We start from the raw sequence: 10,026 nt of genomic DNA on the forward strand, positions 1-10,026 counted from the left end.
TATGTGTCAACATAAATTTACTCTGTATTAATGATAAACCTCCCTCCTGTCACTCAAAGGTTTACTCTCTACTCTCTTTAGGAGCTTGAAAATGTGTTGTCTAATTTCAGAAAGAAATTAAGATAATAAAAAAAGCTCTCCAGACAGTTGAACTTTAACTAGCAAAACAAAAGCAAGCATCAGCTTCAGCAATATCCATTGCTTCAACAGTGAGGTGATGCAAGGGCATTAGTAATACTCCAAGAACTTTTCTTGAATTTGTTTTATTCATCACATTTTGCATAATCCTTCTTCATCTATTACAATACTGGATAACTGGTAAAGAAGAGAAAAAACATTTATTTTCTAAAGTGTTTTCCCAACTTATACTTTAGTATATAACTTTCCTTGGAAATCCCTACTTTTTATATATTAATACATTCCCACAACTTCAGTGGCTTGTCCTGTTTGGCTTTTTTGCACCAAGGTTTCTGTAAATGAAGATATGTATATTAAGCTGTAAGTGGAAATCTTACCTATTTATGTAAGTATATACTTTTTATATTGCATAAATAAATATAATTTCTGCTTATATTAGTGTATATTGTACATATACATATTTATGTATATTGTACATATTGTATTTTGAACAACATAGAATTGAAAAACTTTCCTTGGGGTCTTTGAGATCTGGCTTATATGTCCTATTCTTTCACCTGAGTTGGCAGAGGTAGACATATTTGCTTATTAACTGAATGCAGTTTTGCAGGGATTATCTGCAGTTTTAGACTCTCACAAATAGGTGGCACTAATGAATTCTTTATTTGCAGTAATTTCTGTGTTCCCAGCTAGGAAAGCAAAAGTGCTTTGTGTCCTCTGACACATTACATATTGACCTTTGCAACCAATAGCACATTTGAACTTAGTTATGAGGGCTAAAACAGATAAGGAGAATCCTGTTTTTCACTTCCATGAGATAAATAACTTCTACTGAGTGTAACAGGAGTTACTCACAAGATTAGGAGAAGGCTGCCAACATGCTGCATTAAAATAAGAAAAACACATTGCTCTTTAATATAAATACACATCTAGAGTGACATAATATATATTGACAGTGCCTGTGAAAGACCTGAATAAACTAGCTGGACCTGAAATATTACCTGGCATGCTAGAAATGTCAAATAAAAATTATCTTGAAATGTGAATTTGAGTCACATTCCCTGCAGGTTTACACTGGGGTAGCCTTCCTAGTGTAAATGTAATTAGGGGTATTTTTCAAATTCAGCTATCACAAACTATGGTTTATTAGGATTTTCTGAATACGATGCTTCCACAGATACTGTTAGGTCCCCAAGCAGTCCCCAGGTAGAGTTGATCTCTTTATCAAAAACTCTTTGGTGCTTCCAGACAGGGAATCTGACCTCTCTCCATGCATTGCATGTGCACACCTGTAGGCAGGTGGGTATGTGTGCACATGCACAATACATTTACATGTATTTGTAGATACTGAATGAAGTCATATCTGCAGAAATCTTGTTTTGTTTTATTTAATTTTATCATGTGATTGTAATGAAATTGCCTTGTTTGCATAATAGTAGGACTAGATCCTCAGAGACAAAGAAACAATCAGAATTTAAAGATTCTCGTGAATCCAACCCTGTATTTTATAAGTTTTGATATTTTGAAGGGTATGACAGAAAATACTTTTAATCAAATCAGTAAATTTTTACCCTAAGGAAAATACTGTTGAGTCGCATTGCAACAAATTTTTTTTAGAAACAAGTGTAAGCCCTAGTAAAAATAGCACAGAGTATGGTATTTCAATACCATTCAAAATTTTAAAAATTAATTTAGCAATTAACCTTATGTTTGATAGATTAGGAATTTTAAACCAAGACAAACTTCCAGAGGTACAATTTTATGAAAAACAAAAAGCAAAAAGAGTTGAGAAAGACATTAGAATTAGAATAAGAAACGAAGCCATACTTGGTGTGTCCACACAGCCCACATTACTGTGAGCACCTTATGCACAGCAGCTGAAGGAACACAAGGAAAAAACATCCATAAGAAAAATAATTCTGTGTGAGCCTTCCATTCTATAATAAGGTGGGAGAAATACACATTATTCTCTCTTGTGATGATCTGAGGTTCTAAAGATGTCAATATTAACAATCAAGCCCTTTTTGTGTCACTTTGGATTTGAAGATAGCAGACAAGCACTGTTCATTTCTGTAAGATAGATATCCATAGATAGATGCGCTTACCTTCTAAAAAAGATGACATTTCAAAGTATCCATGGAAAATTAATCATTTGTGTGGTAGTTGACTTTGTCTCGATACCAGGTGGCCACCAAACCATGCTATCACTCCCCTCTCAAGTGTGCAGGAAAGAGAAAATATGATGGAACATTCATAGGTTGAGATAAGAGCAGGGAGAGATTGCTTAACAATTACTATCACAAAAAAAACCCAGATTAGAATTGAGGAAATTAATTCAATTTATTGCCATCAGTCAGAGTAGGATAAAGAGAAACCAGATCAAATCTTAAAACTTTTCCCCCTGCCTCTCCCTTCTTCACTGCTCATTTTCTTTGCTTTCCCTCCACCCCCAGTGATGATGGAGGATGTGGGCTCCAACATAGGGTCCTCCCTGTGCTACAGCTGGATCCCTCCATGTGCTACAGCTGGATCCCTCCATGTGCTACAGCTGGATCCCTCCCTGTGCCGCAGCTGGATCCCTCCCTGTGCCACAGCTGGATCCCTCCATGTGCTACAGCTGGATCCCAGCTTCACTGTGGCCCCTGTGCAGGGGCACAGCTGCCTCACCATGACTGCATCATGGGCTGCCAAGGAGTAAATCTCTGCTCCAGCACCTGGAACACATTTTCCTTCTCCATCTTCACTGACCTTGAGGTCTGAAGGGTTGTAGTTGTCTCACATATTCTCACTCCTCTCTACTTCCACTGTTCTGCAGCAGGTTTCCCCCCTTAACTATGTCATCCTAGACATACGTGTTGCTACCCTCTACCCTCCAGAGCCCCCTGGGACTGGCTCTGTCAAACATGGGGGAAGCTTCTGGGAGCTTCTCACAGTAGCCACTCCTGTATTCCCTCACTACCAAAATCTTGCTATGCAAAGCCAGTCCAAAATTGCTTGTAATATTTCCAGAAACATGCAAATGTAGTCCATGGAAGCGTGGTTGCTGGCCCAGGCCAAAAATGTGCCAAAACCACTTGCAAGAGATGACAAAATTATGGTGCTTGGCCTCTGAGAACTAAAATTAATTTAGTTCTCACATTACTGTCTAAAACAGTGAAGCCCATACATGGTTATGGAAAGGTTGCAGCATTATTTCAGTTACTACTTATGACAAGATAAGTATGACTAAAATTATGGAAAGAAAAGAAAACATATTTTCAATTTTTAAAGTGTTCTCAATGCTGTGTTTCAAATTTACACAAGAGTAAGAGATTTTAAAATGAATGCAATAATTTGGAAGTCAACATAAATAATATGTCTGATAGACACAAGAGGCATGACTGTGTCTTTATTGTTATATAAAAGGAAACATTGATGAAGATGAAGCAACAGGTTATTGGGAGAACGTAATTAGAAAAAAATTTGTGAAGAAAGCTGAGGAATGGTAAGTGCTGTGCAAACAGATGATGATGGAAAGGGAGGGAGGGAGGGAGGGAGGGAGGGAGGGAGGGAGGGAGGGAGGGAGGGAGGAAGGAAGGAAGGAAGGAAGGAAGGAAGGAAGGAAGGAAGGAAGGAGAGTGAAAGAGTGTTTATACATAAAGTAACTAATATGAAAATCATGCACTGGAACAGGCTACTCTGAGTGTTAAGGCCTGTCCCATCTTTGGAAATTTTTGAAATCCAACTAGACTGAGCATTAAGCAGCCTTAGAGCTGTCTCTTCTTTGAGTGTAAAGTTGAGCCAGAAGCCTCCTGAGGTTCCTTCCAATCTGAATTATATTACAGAGCCAGATCCCAGCATTAACAAGAATAGCTTGGACACAAATGTACAACGGCTTCAGTTCCACCGATACAGAAGTTAATTATAAATAGTGTATCCTTTATGGAAATAGCTATGCCTGACCTAATCATCGTCTGATAAATTTAACTTCACCCATGCCCACACTGGGACAGCTACTCATTCTTTCCAGGACAGTTACTACAGTCCATGTTTCCAATGCAGAGAAACCCTATATAGCTGAGGAACAAAAAACCCAACACTATCACTCTCCTGTAAAGAAGCAATTTACTAAAATACCATCATCATCCATTAGCTACTAATCTTTAAATAGCAATAATTACTAAATGTTCTTGTACCTACTAAACCAGACAAAGACAGGATATAAACACATTGGTAAATCACTTAAGCAATAAATTACAATGTGTGCCTTGCAGCTTGAGTAAATACTGTTGACTTGGAGTTCACAGTGAGAACACAGAGTTGCACAAAGTTACATTGCCTGGAGAAGGACAGCAGGTCTCTCATATTAAAGCATATTTTTTTCAAGGAAAGAAATCTCTGTTTATCAATTTCTTTGAACATTCTTCAGGAACATAAACAGAGACACATAATTAAAATACAGGTTATCTCTGGAAAATTCGAAAAAAGAATATTTAGACTTGGGGATTAATGAGTGAAAGTGCTCTGTCCACTATCGAAATCTAGTGTTATACCACTAGTTTCAGTGTTTGGATTTAGTCCATCAACCACTACTCTTGTAGCCCAAACATCTGACCATTTTTTCATGCATCTTGTCATTGACTCATCTGGGCTAGAGGGCTATGACAATATTTTAGAAGACAGTGTTAAAGGCATACCTTTAGATTGCTCTAAAACTTGAAAGACATACAATGTACAAAGATATGAAAGTTGGTTTATCAAAACATGAAGTTAATGAAAATGGTTAGGTAATTTTTGAAAAAGATAGTTCCAGTGCTATTGTATGCAACCGTTTCAAAATAAAACATAAGACATTTTTGTTTATGTACTCCTTCATGCCTTTTATTTTAGTTTCATTTGTATTTGCTTCATGCTACATATTATAAAAGGAAAAGTGCTGTCTGTGTGCTGCATGTAGCATACACACCAAAGGGTTATTTTACCTGCAAGAAACTGTCACAGAGAAAGAGGCACTGGTCACACTTTCAGCCTCTTTGGTTTTTACAGCAACAAATTCTTTTTTAGGCTTTGGGGAACATTGATGTTCATTCCTCATTCAAATATTTCTGAAGAATCATAATTCTATCGTATATTGCCATGTCACTTTTATGAATCCCACAGTCTGCTTCTTATTGCAGAATCAACTGCATTTAGTCTCTAAAATAAATTTTTTTGTTTTGTTTGTTTTTCTTTTTATTTGCAAATATCTACACTGTGTTCTTTGATGAACTATTATGTCACAGTCATCAAACCACTATGCTGCAACAATGGAAACACTGTACAGACAAACAGGAACCAAAAATAAAATTTAAATTTAAAAAAGCTTAGAAAAAATAGGCATCTGCCAGTAGGAAAGCTTTAAAAATTTAGTACATACCTGGATGAGTCAGATGTACTCAAATACTCAACGTTCCTCAAAGTGTTATTTAGTTTAACTATGGCTTTTTACTTTGCATTTCAGCAGATTCTGCCTGTGAACTACTAAGTATTAGAACTTTACAGGTTTTTAATCCAAGGTAGTTCTAAGCATTGTTTTGGTTACACATGCCATGAACTTGGACTTCTCAAAACCAGGTACTGGCTGGGGGCATCCTGGGTTAACTGCTTGAAGATGCATGAGAAAGTGAAGTCAAATCTGAGTTCCTTTGACTCTCTAATATAGTCAGCATGTGAACTAGCTTCAGTTTAGGAGAAACATTAGCATCTTCAGGTCAAACTGGGCAACTCAGTTTGCCCAGAGATGTTTTAGAGAAGCTGTGGGTACCTCATCCCTGGAAGACTTCAAGGCCAGTGGATGGGGCTTTGAGCCACGGTAGTGCAAAGTGCCCCCTTCCATGGTAGGGGGTTGCAACTAGATGATCTTAAATTTCCTTCCAGGCCAAACAATTCTATGGTTCTATGATTGGAATAATCTTAAAAAAATGAGTCTATGTGATCTCAAAATCAATGTCTGTGAGGTTGTCTAGAGACTAAGATGTGGCTGGTCAGCCCTGGACTCAGAATACATGCTTGCTGCCTGTTTTGCAGTCTGTAGGCAGGGCAAAATCTCATGAACACACAACAACGTGGCCCTGCTGTTGCACAACCCATTATAGAAAATCTATGAGTGAATCCTAGTCCTGGACATAAGAAACATACCAGCTTAAGGATTTTATAAGCTTTATTTTGACCTGTGCTTTCCTCCTTCTTTAGCTATAATCCCTGAATGAGCAGAGGTGGCATCACCATCTGTTTCCCAGGAAGGGCAGAAAGTGGTGGCTGCGTCATGGGGAGTATTTAACTTTTCCTGAACTCATAAAAAAATGGATAACATTATTATCATAGTGTAACAGACACATAATTATCTTTAACACCAAATGAAAAAAAAAAAAAAAAAAGAAAGAGAAAGAGGAAACAACCATGAAAACACACTAACCAAAAACGCCCCAAACCCAAACCCCACCACCATTCTCATGTGAACAGGAGGTGAGCAGGAGGCTCTAATCTAAACAGTGTCCTGATCTGGGCCCCAGAACTGGATCAGTCATGGAGGTGGAGGTCCTTACTTCATTTTGGCCTGGTTTCAACTAGGACTGTCCCAGTATCCTAGCCCAGCAATCACTTTTAATAAAGAGCCTGGGTATGGCCACCTTGTTCTGGATATAAAGGACTTTAATGACATGGAACAGTCACCTCTCTGCCAGGGAACACTCCCTGCCATCTTTTATTTACAGGTACAGCTGTGAATTCAATGAGCTAATAATGAGTAATGGTGTAATTTTGTGCTGGCAAGAGAAACAAAAGGAAATATTGGATGATGGAAAAAAGAAAACAGTGTCAAAAGCCATGGGAACTGGACGGGGAGTAGCAAATGAATTATTTCTCTATTTAGGCCACAAAATTTTTGAAGCATGATCTGAAAAATAAATAACAATGAACGTTTTAAAGAAAAATCTTTAAAAAAGAAATCAAGAAAAACTGTTTTAAAGGCACAGGGTTTTCCATGTAAACAGAGATTCTGAGGACAGCAGCAGCAGAACCAGAAGCAACACAAGCTCATTTCTGAAAGCCAGACCTAAATGTAGGACTTGCAGTTTCTCAGTCTGTTGCCTGGATTTGAGACAAAAAGGCTTCTCACAGTAGGGAATATGCCCAGTAGTTTACTGTGTCCAGGGTCGTGTCTCCATATCTCAATACTGCTAAATTTCTTTTAAGGCAAATTCTGTAAAAAAGTTTGCTATCCCAAAGTCAAGGAAATGAATTGTTCCAAACAGTAGGAACTGGTTTGTGTTCTTTAAGACATTAAATAGGAAAATAAACAAAACAGTAGATTGGAAATGAAAGCTTCATGAGTGACAGACAGAAGTGATGATTATCTGGTATATTGCTTCTGTGTTTCACACAGTTTTATAGCATTATTCGACCATCTTCTGACAAGTGTGCCTCTAGTTACCAGCATCTCCCCCTCACTTTGCTCTCTTCTTTGAAACAAATGCTATTGATCAGTAGAAGCCTTTTCTGAAATTGGCAGAAAGGTATGAACCTGTTAAAACTATCTTATTAAGGTTGAATATGACTCGAAAGGAGAATTGATTCACACTAGATTTATATCTGTTGACTTTTTGCTGCAATTCCCTATTTGTAACATTTCATTACACACTTTCAGAAGCTATTTTTTCTTCTTTTTATTTTATTCTGTGGATTTCGCTTTTGATATCCTAAAAGAATGATCATTATTTTTCCTATTTCTTTTCTAAATATCATCTTATACATATGAATTTGTAACCAACTAAAGCTTGCAAATTTTTTTTCCCCGGAGGAACTTAAGTCAACTGTGCCCAGATTGGCTTGTTAGCTATGTTTAAAATTACTGCAGAACATTTAATTTTGTGAGTGTATTCATACCAACATATAACTCTTCAGTCAAGTCAATTTTTTTGAATATAACAATGGGAGTCTCTGCTTAAATGACTAAAAGAAAAGAAAGTTGGAATATGAATGTTTTGAAAATAATTTCCAGATGAGTGCCACAGTTAAAGGGAACAAGCTGAAATAAATCACAGCTGCTGACTGCCCAGACTTACCGTGTTCTTTAGCAGTTGCCATTTAAGAGCCCAAACAATGGTTCAGTGCACGAGAAAAGAGAATGTTTTTAGCCTGAAGCCAAGTGTTCAAGAAACTCAGCCCACTTCAGTACCACACCTTTTTGTCAGCTAAGAAAAGTCAACTGGCATATATATTTAAATTTCTATTTTTAAAGGGGGATTTCTAAAATTCCACCTTGAAAAGAGCCGATTCCAAATTTTCTGTTGCCTTTAATGAGAATAGAGGAAGACTTCAGCTATATCAGACCAGTCAGGTCCTTTAGAATAAATCTCCAATGTAACCATTCATATAAATTTGGGTGTTTCTCTAACACAGCAGAATGAGTTACTAATGTTGTCTATATTTCTTGCATTGTCTTCAGCTCGATTTGACCCCTGAGGGCTCTGCCTTGTGTCTGAACAAATATTTTACAATGACTTTTTTCTAAAGCAAATGTATCTTTGAGTTGCCTGAAGTTAATATTTAATTTAAGCTGAGTTAGAAGAATGAACAGTGTTTGGAAATATGAAACAAACCAACTCAGGCTACAGTCATGAGCAGATCAGGCATGATTTGTAAAAGGTAAGGAAAGTATAGCCTGCTTCTGATCATCTCTGGAAATTTTCTTAACCAATGGGCTGTAAATTACCTTTGTGGTGAAAGAAATAATGAACTTACAAATTTTGGTCATACAAACCTAGAATTTTCCTCCTTTTTTCTGATTGGGAAAAAAAAGTAAAGCTAGAAAAATGTCTAAAAATGAAAGAGTTTTGTTTTGTTTCACTTCTTAGTTCATCTGTGAAATTAAACCATCTATAAAATTCAACAAACAAATAAAACACTTGTGGACTATTGTTTATCTTTGAATGCAATGAAATGTAAGCATTCTCACAATGTAATTTCCTGAATGTCTGATTTGGACTAAGCATATATCCATTGCTGAAACAGAGTCTATTTAAAGCAGTTCTGATTTTAAAAAATGTATTTCAAGCACTTTATTTCAAAAGTAAAATTAAGTAATACTTTGTAATTGTGGGGATTGGAGCTGGTATTTGTTTAGTTTAGTTTAAGATTTTTTAAAATTTTTCTGACTCCTGGCCTCAAACCCAATTATAAAACAGTTTACCAAAAAGGTATTTGGTTCATCATGCATAATGAAGCATAGATCTTTCCAGTGCAAATTTTGAGCTTCTGAATCTGTACTATTTTTTCTTCTAACATTTTTTCTCCTTTAAATTGCTATTTTACATTACAATACGATCAAGTTCTTAGACCTTTCTTCTTAATTTCATCAAAATGCCAATGAGCTTGATTTGTTCACCTTTTAAAGAAAATTGAACTGCATCTTGAGGAACAGTTTAATGATGGATATAGATTTCACAGCCTTTTAAAGCTCAGTGTAATTCCTCTAAAAATATGTTAAAGCAAACAATGTAGAATTTTCTTTGCCTGAAGTAATAATAATAATAATAATGAATGCAATAACATTTAATTTGATGACTATGGTTAAATGTGAATATTTAACTGGAGAAGGTTCAGAGACACACCAGAAGAGCAAGCTTACTCCTTTGCAGGTTTATGTTCCTATGGAGAGTTTAATAAATATCCTTCCATAAATCACACAATTTTTGAGATTACAAAAGAGAAAAGAAAGAAAAGAAAAATTAAAATAAGAATTATCAAAAAACACATGCATGGCTGAAGTAATTATTTAACCTTAAATTATTTTAGATTCAGATTGTTTTTAGTCCATAATTTTTACCAGTAATGCAATGCTATCCCTTACTGAGCTCTGGGTTCTTAAAG

The sequence above is a fragment of the Zonotrichia albicollis genome, chromosome 3 (assembly GCF_047830755.1).
Source record: "Zonotrichia albicollis isolate bZonAlb1 chromosome 3, bZonAlb1.hap1, whole genome shotgun sequence".
In the NCBI taxonomy this organism is placed as follows: Eukaryota; Metazoa; Chordata; class Aves; order Passeriformes; family Passerellidae; genus Zonotrichia; species Zonotrichia albicollis.